Source organism: Panthera onca, chromosome E1, assembly GCF_046562875.1.
Source record: "Panthera onca isolate mPanOnc1 chromosome E1, mPanOnc1 haplotype 2, whole genome shotgun sequence".
NCBI lineage: Eukaryota > Metazoa > Chordata > Mammalia > Carnivora > Felidae > Panthera > Panthera onca.
In genome coordinates, this window is record NC_138352.1 from 9,562,969 (window position 1) to 9,575,458 (window position 12,490).

Sequence of the window (12,490 nt, forward strand, 5' to 3'; positions counted from 1 at the left end):
GGGTATTACAGTGGCCGTGGATCCTGCTGCCCACAGAGCAGGGGGTCCTGAGCCGGGACTTCTGCCAGCGGGGTCTCTGGGACAGCATTCCTGGATCCCCTTCTCCACGAGGGTTTACAGATGCCTGTGGCCAACCTAGGGACTGTGACCGCTGGCCTGACAGCATTTGGGCAGCATGGTGACCAGCCTGCTCCTCTCGCTGTGCAAACACCTTCTGGCCCCTGCCCTGATGTGAGTGCTGGCGGAGACCAGGGACAGAGAAACTCGGTGAACTCGGTGTTCCTCTGTAGCAGCCGGTAGTTGGGCACCAGAAAGAGACAGGGTGTGTCTGTGTCAGTCAGGCAGCCTCAGGGGTTGGTGGAGAGGAGGTGGGGGAGGGGACGCAGTGGGCTGAGGCCACCAACCAAGCCCAGGGGCTGTCAGGTCTGAGGGTTAAGGGAGCATCCTGGTCAGCTGGGGTTCAGATGTGGACTCTTGGGGGCCGACCAGATGTGGCAGGGCTCAGTCTCTCTTTCCACAGGGGAGGCAAAAACCAGGCGCTCTCTCTCTCTCTCTCTCTCTCTCTCTCACACACACACACACACACACACACACGCACATACACGAGCATGCATGTGCACACACATGGAGGTTGGGGGGCCAGGTAGGGGAGCAGGGTTTTAAAGGACAGAAATAAATCAGTCCCAGCTGGAGAAGATTCGTTCTGTTCCTTAACCAGGGCTGTTTGGGGGTGGTCATCAAGATGGCCTCAACATCAAGATGTTGGCATCAGATTCCAGCAGCATCTGCCCCCCATCCCCCACGCAAAGTAGAGTTTCCAAAAGAATCCAATCCCATACTTAGAGGGGAAGGTTTTAACAGTGGCCCCTCCTCATAGATATTCATATCTACCTGTATTTGCACAAGGAGTCAGGGGCGCCTGGGTGGCTCAGTCGGTTAAGAGTCCGACTCTTGGTTTCAGCTGACAGCACGGAGCCTGCTTGGGATTCTGTCTGTCTGCCCCTCTCTCTGTCCCTCCCTTGCTCATGCTGTCTCTCAAAATAAATAAATAAACTTTAAAAACAAAACAGAGAGTCACAAGTCCCCATACCAGTGTAAAGTGGAGGGGGTGGGTCACCGGGGCCAGGCTCGTGAAGGTCAGGAGAACTTTTGACTGTTTTCTTGCTCCCTCCTTCTATCCCTCCCTCCTTCCCCTTCCTCTTTCCTTCTCCATGAGAATAAATTGTGTATTTTTAAAAAAATTGATCTGAGAAAAGAAAAGGAACCCCAAGGTGAGCTCACCTTGTAGCATTCCCCACTCCCCGGACGTGACCCCACCCACTGGTATTGTCAGTGCTCACCCTTCACAACCGCCAGACCTCAGCCGTCCTTGGCCGCACCTCTCACGCCCTGCCCTCCGAGAAAAATAGGCAGCTTTCACCCTGCCTCTGTTTTTTTTTTTTTCTTTTTTTTTTTTTTCCAGAGCATTCTCCCCTTGGGAGGACTTTTGAGGAGGTTGTAGATGGAGGGCCCGGTAAGGCAGAATGTGTTCATGGCATGTAGGTGCATGGGACCCCCACCTCCACGCCCACTCCCCACCCCAACCTTGCTCAGTAGCTGCAGTTCTGAGGACACTGAGTTAGATTTGCAGAGAATACAGACGTGGGAATGACTTCTGACTCACTCATTCATTCGCTCATCAGTCCTTCCTCAATGTTTATTAAAGGCTGCTCCCTGCCATCACGCTCATGAATGTCAGGTCCCACCTTGAACTCCAGCACACAATTCTCCCTCCTCCTCAGGGATCTGTGAACCCCACCTCCCGGGGCACTTCAGCCACACACCTGCCCCGGGGATCTCTGGGAGGGGCTGTCCACCCTCTTCGTGAATTCTGCAGCTACTCATCAGGTGCCGTCTTGTTCTCAGGCTGCGAGGACAAAGCCACACCCTGTGTGTGCAAGTATCTGTGTACCCATGTTGGGAGATGGGGCCTCACATGGGAGAGGCTGTGTCTCAGATCCCAGTGTGGAGCGGAGGGGGCAGCCTGAGCTGGATGAGCGTCTCTCCCTTGGTCAGGGTCATGGAAGTTGGGGGGGGGGGGTCTGAGTCATCAGAAGTTCCCTTCCCCTTAGGGACCAGTGGGCAGGGAACCTGGTGTATCTGTGCGGGCCATCTAACAAGGCACCACAGACCCAGTGGTTTACACAACAGAAATGTGTTCTGTCCTCTCGGTTCTGGAGTTTGGAGGTCCGAAATCAAGGTGTCAGCAGAGTTGGCTCCTTCCGAGGTTCCCCAAATGAAGGGTCCGTCCCGGCGTCTTTCCTGAGCTTACAGATGGCCATCTTGTCCCTGTGGCTCTTCACGTTATCTTTCCTCTATGTGTGTCTCTGTGTCCAAATGTCCCCTTTTTATAAGGACACCAGTCATACTGGATTAAGTCCTGCCCTAATGACCTCACTGTACCTTATTCCTGTAAAGACCCCCATCTCCAAATCAGGTCCCATTCTGAGGTACTAGGACTTCACCATAGGGAATGGGGTTGGGAGGGAATTCGGCCCCTAACAGCTGGGGTTCTTGGGCGAGGTGGGAAGGGGGTGGGCCTGTCGGCGCAGGCAGTAACCAAGGCCACTTGAGGAATGCAGAGGGCCCTGGGGAGAGGCCGTGGAGCGTATCATTCACAAACGCAGTCTTGGTTCTCTTGGGAGGACGATGGGGCACCCCCACACGGGGGCTGAGTCTCCCTGGCACCAGGTTGAGATTCTTCCCCACCCCTAGGAAAGCAGATGGCATTAATAAGCGGCGACAAGTATCTGTTGTCCATGGGCCAAGAACATTGAGATCCGTGTGCCCCCTTCCCAGATATGGGCTACAGATCTGGGTCAAGGGTGGGCGGGCAAGGAGCAAACGGGGAGAGTGAAGTCCCTCTGTTTAGACAGTGTGCTTTCTTGTCTTTCATGTTTCTATAAAAGCATCTGTCCCCCAGCATCCCAGATGAGGCAACAGAGCTGTGATTGGATGTCACCATGGGCCCACAGTCGTCCCCTAGGGAAGCCATAAAAGCCATGGGCACCTGCCCACCTTGGGGCACAGAGACACCGCTGCCTCAGCCACCCCCAGGAGTGAGCAGCACCAGCCCGTCTGGGCCTAAGACCACCTGGGAGGAGGTTGGAGAATCCTGTCTTCCTAGGACACACGAGCCAGAGGTAACACCCAAATGCAGTGTCGTGTTCCCACTGGAGGGCAAGAGGGACAGCTAGTCCTCCTGACTGGTTTCTGGCTCATCGGGGTCCTCAAGGAAGTTCAGCCTTGCAGGGAGGGAGGGAGGTCCCCCACCCCGGCATTCCCGGGTACTGGACGCCAAGGAAATGCCTTTTCAGGTGGCCATCCTGCCTCGGCTGTCCCAACTATGACCAGGGAAGGTTTTCTGACCACCCTTTGGCCAGCCAGGAGCGGGGGACCTGGGGACAGAGTCAGGGCTTCTTGGAAGAATCTTGACACTAATCCTAGAAGTTCTGCGTTTTATCTTTGTTGTTGTTGTTGTTGTTGTTGTTGTTGTTTCTTCCCTGTGTTTTATCTTTCTGATGGTCATTCCTTTAGGACCTTCCTCCACGTGCAGATTTTAAATCTTGAAATCCTTAGAGAGGCCCTAACCTCGTCATCTCCACCTTCTCTCCTGGGCTTTACTTCTCCTTCACTGGGGTCTCCCAGTCTCTCCTCCCAACGCACAGTCGGTGACAGGGGGAACTGCCAGGCTGTAAACCAGGATCGTGCTGGCCACAACCTCACCCGTGACACAAAGGTGGCCTGAGCCATCCCATCCTGTGCTGGAACTATTCTTTTCTTTTTCTTTTAATTTTTAAAAAAAAGTTTAAAAAGTTAATTGGTTTTGAAAGAGAGAGAGAGAGAGAGAAAGCGCATGTGAGTGGGGGAGGGGCAGAGAGAGAGAGGGAGAGTGAGAATCCCAAGCAGGCTCCATGCTGCCAGCCCAGAGCCCAAGGTGGGGGGGGGGGCGGGTAGAGGGAGCTCAAAGTCAAGAAACTACAAGATCATGACCTGAGCCAAACCAAAAGTTGGAAGCTGAACTGAGTCATTCAGACGCCCCTTCCTTCCTTCTTTCCTCCCTCCCTTCCTTCCTTCCTTCCTTCCTTCCTTCCTTCCTTCCTTCTCTCTCTTCCTTCCTCCCTCCCTCCCCTCCCTCCCTCCCCCTTTCTTTCTTTCTTTCTTTCTTTCTTTCTTTCTTTCTTTCTTTCCTTCTTTCTCTCCTTCTTTAAAAATTTCCCCTGAACTATTTGTAACACAGCTTTGAAAGGATCTGGACTGCCACAACCATTAGATACTTTTCTGTTGCTCACACGATGCTTTAACAAATACTTCTGATGCTCAAGGATGTAGAGGCACAGTGAGTGCAGCAGGGAACTCTTCACCAGGACTCCAAGGCCCTCCTTCTGGATGGGACATGTCCCCGACCTCTTCCGGGAGCCAAGGGAAATCCAGAGGCTGTCTGGGGGAAGCTGTAGGGCTTCCTGTCTCTGTACCTGCACACGTTCATGCCAGAGAGCTCTTTAAGTCCACTTGCACTGGCTTATGTCATTCAGCAAATATTATGGAGTTGGCTGGGAAGTGCAAGGCACAGTCCTGTCCTGTCCTGTCCTGTCCTAATCTAGCTTAGCCTATCCCCCGCCTCTGAGCACAAGTAGAATCCCAAGCATCCCCAATTCTGCATGGTAGAGCTTCCTAATCTTGTTTGATTGTAGGTATCATCTTGGGTGGCTTGTTGAAATGACAGATTCCCAGTCCCAGCCTTGGAGAATCTGGATGCAGGAGGTCTGAGATGAGCCCCAGAAATCTGTATTCCTAACTGGGACCCCAGTGGCTGTGACAGTTAACCAAGCCTGGGGCCCTGTGGTGGAAACCCAGATAAGCTATATATTGTCCCCACTCCTGACTCCCTCCTGAGGGTCCTGTGAAGGCTGCTTGGGAGCGTTGGGACAGCTGGGTGACTGGCCCACAGTGCGGGGAAACTTGCAATCACCTGGTGGGGACTGCCTTGGGGGGCAGGGTGTGTGAGGTAGAAAGGGGAGGAGCCAGATGACCGAAGGCCTGTCGTCCCACGGACTGAGGCTCTCTTTGGGGTCAGGCTGGACATCCTTCTGGAATTTTCAAGGACTCTTCATCCTTCTCCCAGAATTCTTGGAGGACAGAAATCAAACGGGACTGACTGATGTGGGCAGGGTCACAGAGCTGGGATCCAGGACCCCCAGGCCACTTGTCTGCACTGTTTCTTGTGTCTGATAGAAGGGAGAGGCCCTTTCCCACCCTGGCCACTGGGATTTTTGCCTTGACTTGAGTATCATTTCTACCTTTTAAGGCAATCCTTTGTTTTCCTGTCTTTTTTTATGTGCTACCCACCAAACTCTGAACTCCCCAGAAAGGAGAATTATCATGGTTTTATCTTCTTGTCCCTATCTTCGGGACCAGCGCTTTGCACAATGTAGGTAGTCCTTAAGTAGCTGTCAAATAAACCAATGAACTGGGCATAGAGTGCCCTCTGGTGGGTTCAGAAGCATGGCAGTGTCTCAGATCTTGGCTGGAACAGTCAACCTGAAGGGACTTGTCCTAGCCCTCTGTAGAAGAGTGAGGACCAGGAAGCTGTTCTGTTGGCTTTGGATATTAAGGAAGAGGCACAGGCTGAGGCTCACTTCACTCCCCCCCCACCCCCCTCCCCAACACAGCAGGATGATGGTGATGTGATAAAGCCAGTGTAGACAGCAACCTCAAAACTTTATGGAGCGTGGATACTGGGGAGTAGTGCCATCATTGTCCCCGTCTTACATACAGGTGGACAAGCTGAGGCTCAGAGAGGTTAATAACTCAGCCAAGATCACACAGCTTGTCAGTGGCAGGACTGAGATTCAAAGTCAGGCCGTGAGACCCAGAGTCCCTGCTCGTCGTCACTGTCGGTCAGCATCCATTTACTTTCAGAGCCAACTCTGTGGGTCTGATCTTGCGGAAGGATTGGGGCTGGGACACCAGATCCCACAGCCTTGGGGCTTTGTTGTTATGTCGAGTTCCCTTGTGCAAACGCCCTGTCTGTGGAGAGAGTTTTGGTGATCCAGGGGTTAGAGAGTGGCTCCCTGAAATCAAATGCACAGCTGATTTCTGAGTTACAACTCTGCTCCTGGGTGCATCCAGGGTTTGTCTTAAACTTCTTGCTCTCTTCTGCAGCATCCCACCTCCCACACCCTCCCTCTTCCTCAGCACGTGCGGGCGGTCCCAGGGCTCCGCTCAAATCAACTGAGTCAGAACCTCAAGGTGCACCTGGGTGGGGAAAAGGGGAAGGAGATTGGAAAGGTGGCCCGGGCATGGGTATTTTTTTAAAAAGCTCCCCAGGCGAGTCTGATGTTCATCCACGGTTGAGAACCCCAGCTTTTGCATAAACCAATGCGGTCCGTAGGGCTGGAAAGCTGTCTCAGGATTACACCTCTTTCTGCTTCACTGACGGGCTCCCCAAGCGCTGTTTCTTCCACATCCCATCCCCTCCCTGCACAGACAGGCTCATGCACTCGGACCCCTGAAGCCACCCACCACAAAAGCCAAGCTTCCTATTTTCTAGAGCTGGAAACTCCGCAGCACTGAAGGTCTCATCTTGGGTCTCTTCCTCAACTGTGGCCAAAACACACATTCAGAAGGGAGTTCCTGTCAGCAGGGAGCCTTAGAGTACGTGGGCCTTGACCCCAGAGCTTTACGGTAGAGGGCAGGGAGGTTGATGCGTTCCGGCCTCTGCCTTCTCAGTCCCAGAGGTGAGGCTGCTGCCCTCCCCCACCTGCAGCCTCAGCCCTGCCCCCTTCTATAACCAGCCTGCTCAACCTAACAGGCAGCTGGGCAGTCCCAGGTGAACCTCAGCCGACCATCTGGTTGGGCATCTGAGCGTCCCCTGGGTCTCACTGGCTGGGAACCAGGCACCCGAGAGACCCCAGAGCCTGAGTTCCAGCATCCGCCAGCCCTCCTGTGCGGCCTGGTCTGAGAGCTGGGCTCTCTGTCTGTTCCCTTCTCCATACTTCTCCCCCTCCTCCCTTCCCCTGTCCCTCCTCCACCACAGAGGGACCCCCTGCTTCTCAGAAGCCCCCACACTTTCTTTCCAAGGGGCTGGAGCCTTCCCCTCGCTCCTGGTCTATTGGCTGGAGGATCTGGAAGGATCAATGCCACACGCCTGGATGTGTGTACGGAAACCTCTCCACTTCCTGGTTTGCAGAGATAGGAACAACGTTACCGTCCAGGAAAGCCGGCAGTTCAGACAACCACCCCTGGGTGGCGATAAGGGCTGCTCGGCCGCTCAGTTCTGAATTTACCTGGGTTCTAGGGAGAGCAACCTCCCTATTGGAAGCAGACTGCACTGCCTCTGGCCTGCTGGGACCCGCTGCCTGATTTGTGTTCCCTAGTTCCAGCCACCTTGGGAATTAGGACCAGGACTGTCGGACTTCCCTGGTCCAACAGCCTGCCTGCTCTAAGGCCAGGTTTGGCCATCGGACCTACCCCAGCCCTACTCTCTCCAGCCCGTGCTCACTCCCTACTCCACTACCTCATTCTCTAGGGCCCTCATGTGTCCCCAGGGGCCAACCAGAGATAGAACAGACAGGCAGGGCCGGACTGGGGTAGAGCCAAGGTGCAGCCAGTGGCGGGGCGGGGAGGGGGGGGGCGGGGGGGGAGGTGGGTGCAGTCAGGAGTGGAAGCATGGAAGGTGTCGGGATTCAGGGTGCAATGGAGCCGGATAGGAATGAGTTGGGCATACCAGAGGCCAGGCCAGGGCAGCGGATCTTGCCTTCAGCACTGCTGACAAGCGGCCCGGCCACTACTCCACGTGGTTCCTCGCTTCCTTGGGAGAGATAGAGACAACCACTCCCTCTTCTGGAAGTTTTTAGCTACTTTGGCACTTGACAGCCTTCCCCGGTTCCTTTCACTTTACAGGAAGGAGGGAACCAGCTCTTTGAAATGCTAACATCTGATCAGGGCCAGGAAGGATCTGAGGGAGATTGGGGCAGATGAGGGAATAAAAAATCAAGAAGAAGGACATACACAGGTCAAGATGGGGGTGGGGAGGTGGTGGACAGAAGGCCTGTGGGCTCATAGCCACAACGGGCTTTAAATTTGTTTTTTAAAAATTTAGGTATCATGCTGTAACATTTACTCATTTTATATGTGTGCTTCAATAATTATTAGTAAATTTACAGTTGTACGACCATTACCAGAACCCAATTTTGTGAGAGCATTTCTTCAAACTTAGGATTGACATTATTCCTTTTTTTTTTGGTAGGAAATTTATTGTCAAATTGGTTTCCATACAACACCCAGTGCTCATCCCAACAGGTGCCCTCCTCAATACCCATCACCCACCCACCCCTCCCTCCCAACCCCCATCAACCCTCAGTTTATTCTCAGTTTTTAAGACTCCTCCTGGTTTGCCTCCTTCCCTCTCTATAATTTTTCCCCCTTCCCCTCCCCCATGGTCCTCTGCTAAGTTTCTCAGGATCCACGTAAGAGTGAAAACATATGGTATCTGTCTTTCTCTGTATGACTTATTTCACTTAGCAGAACACTCTCCAGTTCCATCCACGTTGCTATAAAAGGCCAGATTTCATTCTTTCTCATTGCCAAGTAGTATTCCATTGTGTATATAAACCACAATTTCTTTATCCATTCATCAGTTGATGGACATTTAGGCTCTTTCCATAATTGGGCTATTGTTGAAAGTGCTGCTATAAACATTGGAGTACAAGTGCCCCTGTGCATCAGCACTCCTGTATCCCTTGGATAAATTCCTAGCAGTGCTATTGCTGGGTCATAGGTTAGATCTATTTTAATGGTTTGAGGAACCTCCACACTGTTTTCCAGAGCGGCTGCACCAGTTTGCATTCCCACCAACAGTGCGAGAGGGTTCCCATTTCTCCACATCCTCGCCAGCAACTATAGTCTCCTGATTTATTCATTTTAGCCACTCTGACTGGCGTGAAGTGGTATGTGAGTGTGGTTTTGATTTGTATTTCCCTGATGAGGAGCAACGTTGAGCATCTTTTCATGTGCCTGTTGGCCATCTGGATAGGATTGACATTATTCCTAAGTGAGTTGGTTCCTTTTAAAAAAATTTTTAAACGCTTATTCATTTTTGAGAGAGAGAGAGAGAGAGAGTGAGAGTATGTGTAAGTAGGAAAGGGGCAGAAAGAGAGGGAGACAGAGAATCCGAGGCAGGCTTCATGCTTTTAGTACAAAGACCCACACGGGGCTCAAACCCACAAACCGTGGGATCATGACCTGAGCCGAAGTTGGACACTCAACTGACTGAGCCACCCAGACGCCCCGAAGTTCTATATGGTCAATTCTTCTTCTTCTTTTTTTTTTTTTTTGAGAAAGAGAGTGCACAAGTGAGTGAGGAGCAGAGAAACAGAGGGAGAGGGAGAGAAGTGGGATTCACCTGAAGCGGGGCTTGAGCTAAGTGAGTTGGTTCTTAAAGTCACAGTTTATGGGACATCCCCTGCTGGGAAGGAGAGAAGGTATCTTTCCCATTGCTCTGCACCTGGGTCCCACCACCAGCCCACACTGTGAGTTAATATTTTTATAAACCTCATAACTGAGGAACAGTTCCATTTCTTGCCGCGTGTGTGTGTGCGCATGTACGTGTGCATGTGCTGCATGTCAAAAGCCTCGAATTGCTAAATGTCTAATTTTCTTTAATCCTCTTTTGGACTCTCTTCATTTTGTAATATACTAAGTGACTCAGAAAATGGAAATGGCCAGACCTCTCTGGCTCTCAGGGAGGCACAGAAAACCGGAAAGAAATTAAAAAGAACACACGAGATGCAGGCAAGTTGAGGCAACACATTTGGCTTCACCTCTGCGGACGGGCGGCGCGTGTAACACTCACCTGCTGTGTCAGAACAGGCGTGGCCATGTCTATAGCTCGCCCTCACCCACGGCAAGGTGCCACGAGCTCTGGGCTGGCCTGAGGTGGCCCTTTGAAACACACACATTCTACCAGCTTCTGGAAATGCCTGTAGGAAGGCTGCTGTGTGACGGACAGATGAGCTGGGCGGCAGCGGTGGGGTGGGGGGAGTGGAGCGGTCAAGGTGGTTACAGGGGTGTGTGTGCATGTGTTTGAAGAAGCGTCTGACCTTCCTGAGTTGGGGTTATTCCCAGAGTGTCAGACACTCAGATATTCAAGCTCGAGGCCAAATGTGCCCCTTCCCAAGCCAATTTTAGAAGTTTCTGAATGGATGGTTTGCAGGTTCATCCCACCCCCACCCACCCCCTGTCAGCGCAGGGGCAAGAGCCCCCAGAGACTGTTTTAGGTTCGTCTGGTGTCATTCTACATGGAAAGAGGCCTGGGGCTGCTCTTGGGAGAGGAAGGAGGAAGAAGCAGAAGGTGGTGATGGGTAGGGGGGAGGCCGGGGGAGGGAGGACTCGGAGGCCCAACATCCTCTTCCCCATTACACTCCTGGGTCAGCAGTTTGGTGCCCTCCACTGCCTTCTAGAACTCACTCTCCCCCTGCCCCGAGCAGTTACCCACTCGACAGTTGTAGTATGGCCCACAGAGCTTGGGGTTGTTGCACCCACCTCCCAGGTTATCAGCTGTGATTCAGGAGACACACGAGGCCGGTGCCGGGGGAGGCTGCCCCTACCCACCCGCCAGCTTTGTGTGTCCCTGGGGGGATTGGCAGAGGACGGTCACAGAGCCCTGGATGCTGCCCCTGTCTTCCCTGCCCGGTGTGCAGGCTGCTGGCCTCTGCTTGCACCTAGTTTCTGTTGAGCAGTAGTTTAGGGTAAGGGCACAAGTCTTAAGTGCTCAGTTGGATGGATGATCACATGCTCACACCGTTTTAAGCTCTAGCCCTTTCTTCTTCCTGAGGATGGAGTTTGGCAAGAGGACGAGAGGGGCCCTGGTGCCCTGGCTTCCCTGTTATCTGTCCCCAGATCTGGTTTTCCTTCCCTGGGCAACATGGTGGGCACATGAACCTGGGGCTGCGGGGGCCCTGCTTCCATGGAGTCTTACCATGAGAAGGGAGGCATTCAGTGTCACCCCAGCATGGGTGAGCAAACCCAGAACCAGACTTTGCAGGGGCCGGGGATGCAGGAGGGGGCTCAGAGGGGCCTGGAGGAGGCAGGGATGTCTTCTGAGGGGATGGCTTGACTGCAGCCTGGAACGATGGAGGAGGTCGAAGATGAAGGAATGACCCATGTCCCCTCCCGCAGCTGCTGATCCCGTCCTTACGACTGGGACTTTGCGGAGCCCCAGGGCTGCCCTCGGGGCAGAGCCAGGAGCAGTCCCCAGGTAGATGCTCCTGCTGAGCTCTGCAAAACCCTAGGTTGCAGGTGCAGACATTCTCTACAGGTCCAGGCACCTTCTCTACAGAGGACCCTCATGGAGCAGGGGCTCTGTGGCCAGGAAGTCCTCTGGGGGACAGAGAACACTCTCAGGCCTCTGGCCAGCACTGACACTCCTCTGCTCACCCACAGTTTCCGCTCAGTCTAGACTACAGCATGCCCGGGGCCAAGCAAGAGAGCGTGTTACAGGCCACGACCAGCTGGTGATGGACTGCGACCCTGGGACTGTGGAATGCGCTGGAATATAGGTTGGTCAAGCTGCCTGGGACCCTGGAGGGTCCAGCCATGCTGGAGTAGCTTCCCCTGAGATGGGCAGGAGGAGGCTGGGGTGCGGGCAGTCTCGGGGAGTCCAGCGGAGAAACAGTCCGGGCCAGATTGGGCAACCAGATGTTTCCTTTGCTTCATCCTCCTTCCTGGCCGCCCCGCCCCCACTGCCTCTCATGCACAGTGGTCTGTTTGCCTCGGGAATCCCGAAGACATTGACCCCCTGGAGACAAAGCACTTGTCCCATAGTAGGTGCTGGTTTCTTCTCCCCTCTCATTCCAGGCTCGCCCAACTGTCAGCTCCCCTCCTACCACCAGCCAGTCATGTGGCCACTAACTGCTGTGCAGCCCTCGGTGCCCAGCCCCTTGGCCTGTTGGCCACCCTTGAGGGGTACCCACAGTGGGCGAGGTGCTCCCAGAGACCCCCGTGGGCCTTGAGGTCTGGAGACGAAGAGGCAGACTGATGGGAGCCACCGACTGCCCAAGGGAGAGGGCGGCTCTGAGATTGTGCCCCCTTAGAAAGGGAAGTTCTGCCGAATGGCCCCACAGCTAAACCACCCCCAAATCTTTCCTGGGACCCCTACCGTTCATAGGACTCAGTGTGGAGGCTGCTGCCACTGTGTCTGCCCAGAGAGTGTCCGCCCCTGTCCCCGCTGGCCTCTGAGTGCATGTGTCCATGCTGGGAAGAGGCTCCGAAGCTGATGAGAGGTTCTGCAGCTGCAGGACCCCTCCTGGGAAGGTGGGGGCTCAGGCCTGCGGCTCTCAGCCTTGGTCTTCCCCTAAATCATGTCTGCTAGTGGTTATCGGTGGTGGGGAAGGCGTCATTTCCCTTATTTTCTAACATCACGTGGCAATTTTGCATCATTTCGTTTCTT

At 53.8% G+C, this 12,490-nt stretch overlaps 1 protein-coding gene across 11 annotated transcripts in view; it reads left to right on the plus strand.

Moving 5' to 3' along the window:
* The first annotated feature begins 2,943 nt into the window (after positions 1–2,943).
* Positions 2,944–12,490, plus strand: part of LOC132675609 (CMRF35-like molecule 8) — a 38,492-nt gene continuing 28,945 nt past the window's right edge. For 7 of the 11 annotated variants that reach the window (XR_013552211.2, XM_078438210.2, XM_078438202.2 and 4 more), the window contains exon 1: positions 12,245–12,354. The gene's annotated coding sequence lies outside the window, so the exon portion shown is untranslated. Of the gene's footprint in view, positions 3,183–11,484; positions 11,865–12,244; positions 12,355–12,490 lie in introns of those variants that run through there. The other 4 variants (XM_078438204.2, XM_078438208.2, XM_078438207.2 and 1 more) reach the window with 3 other exon arrangements.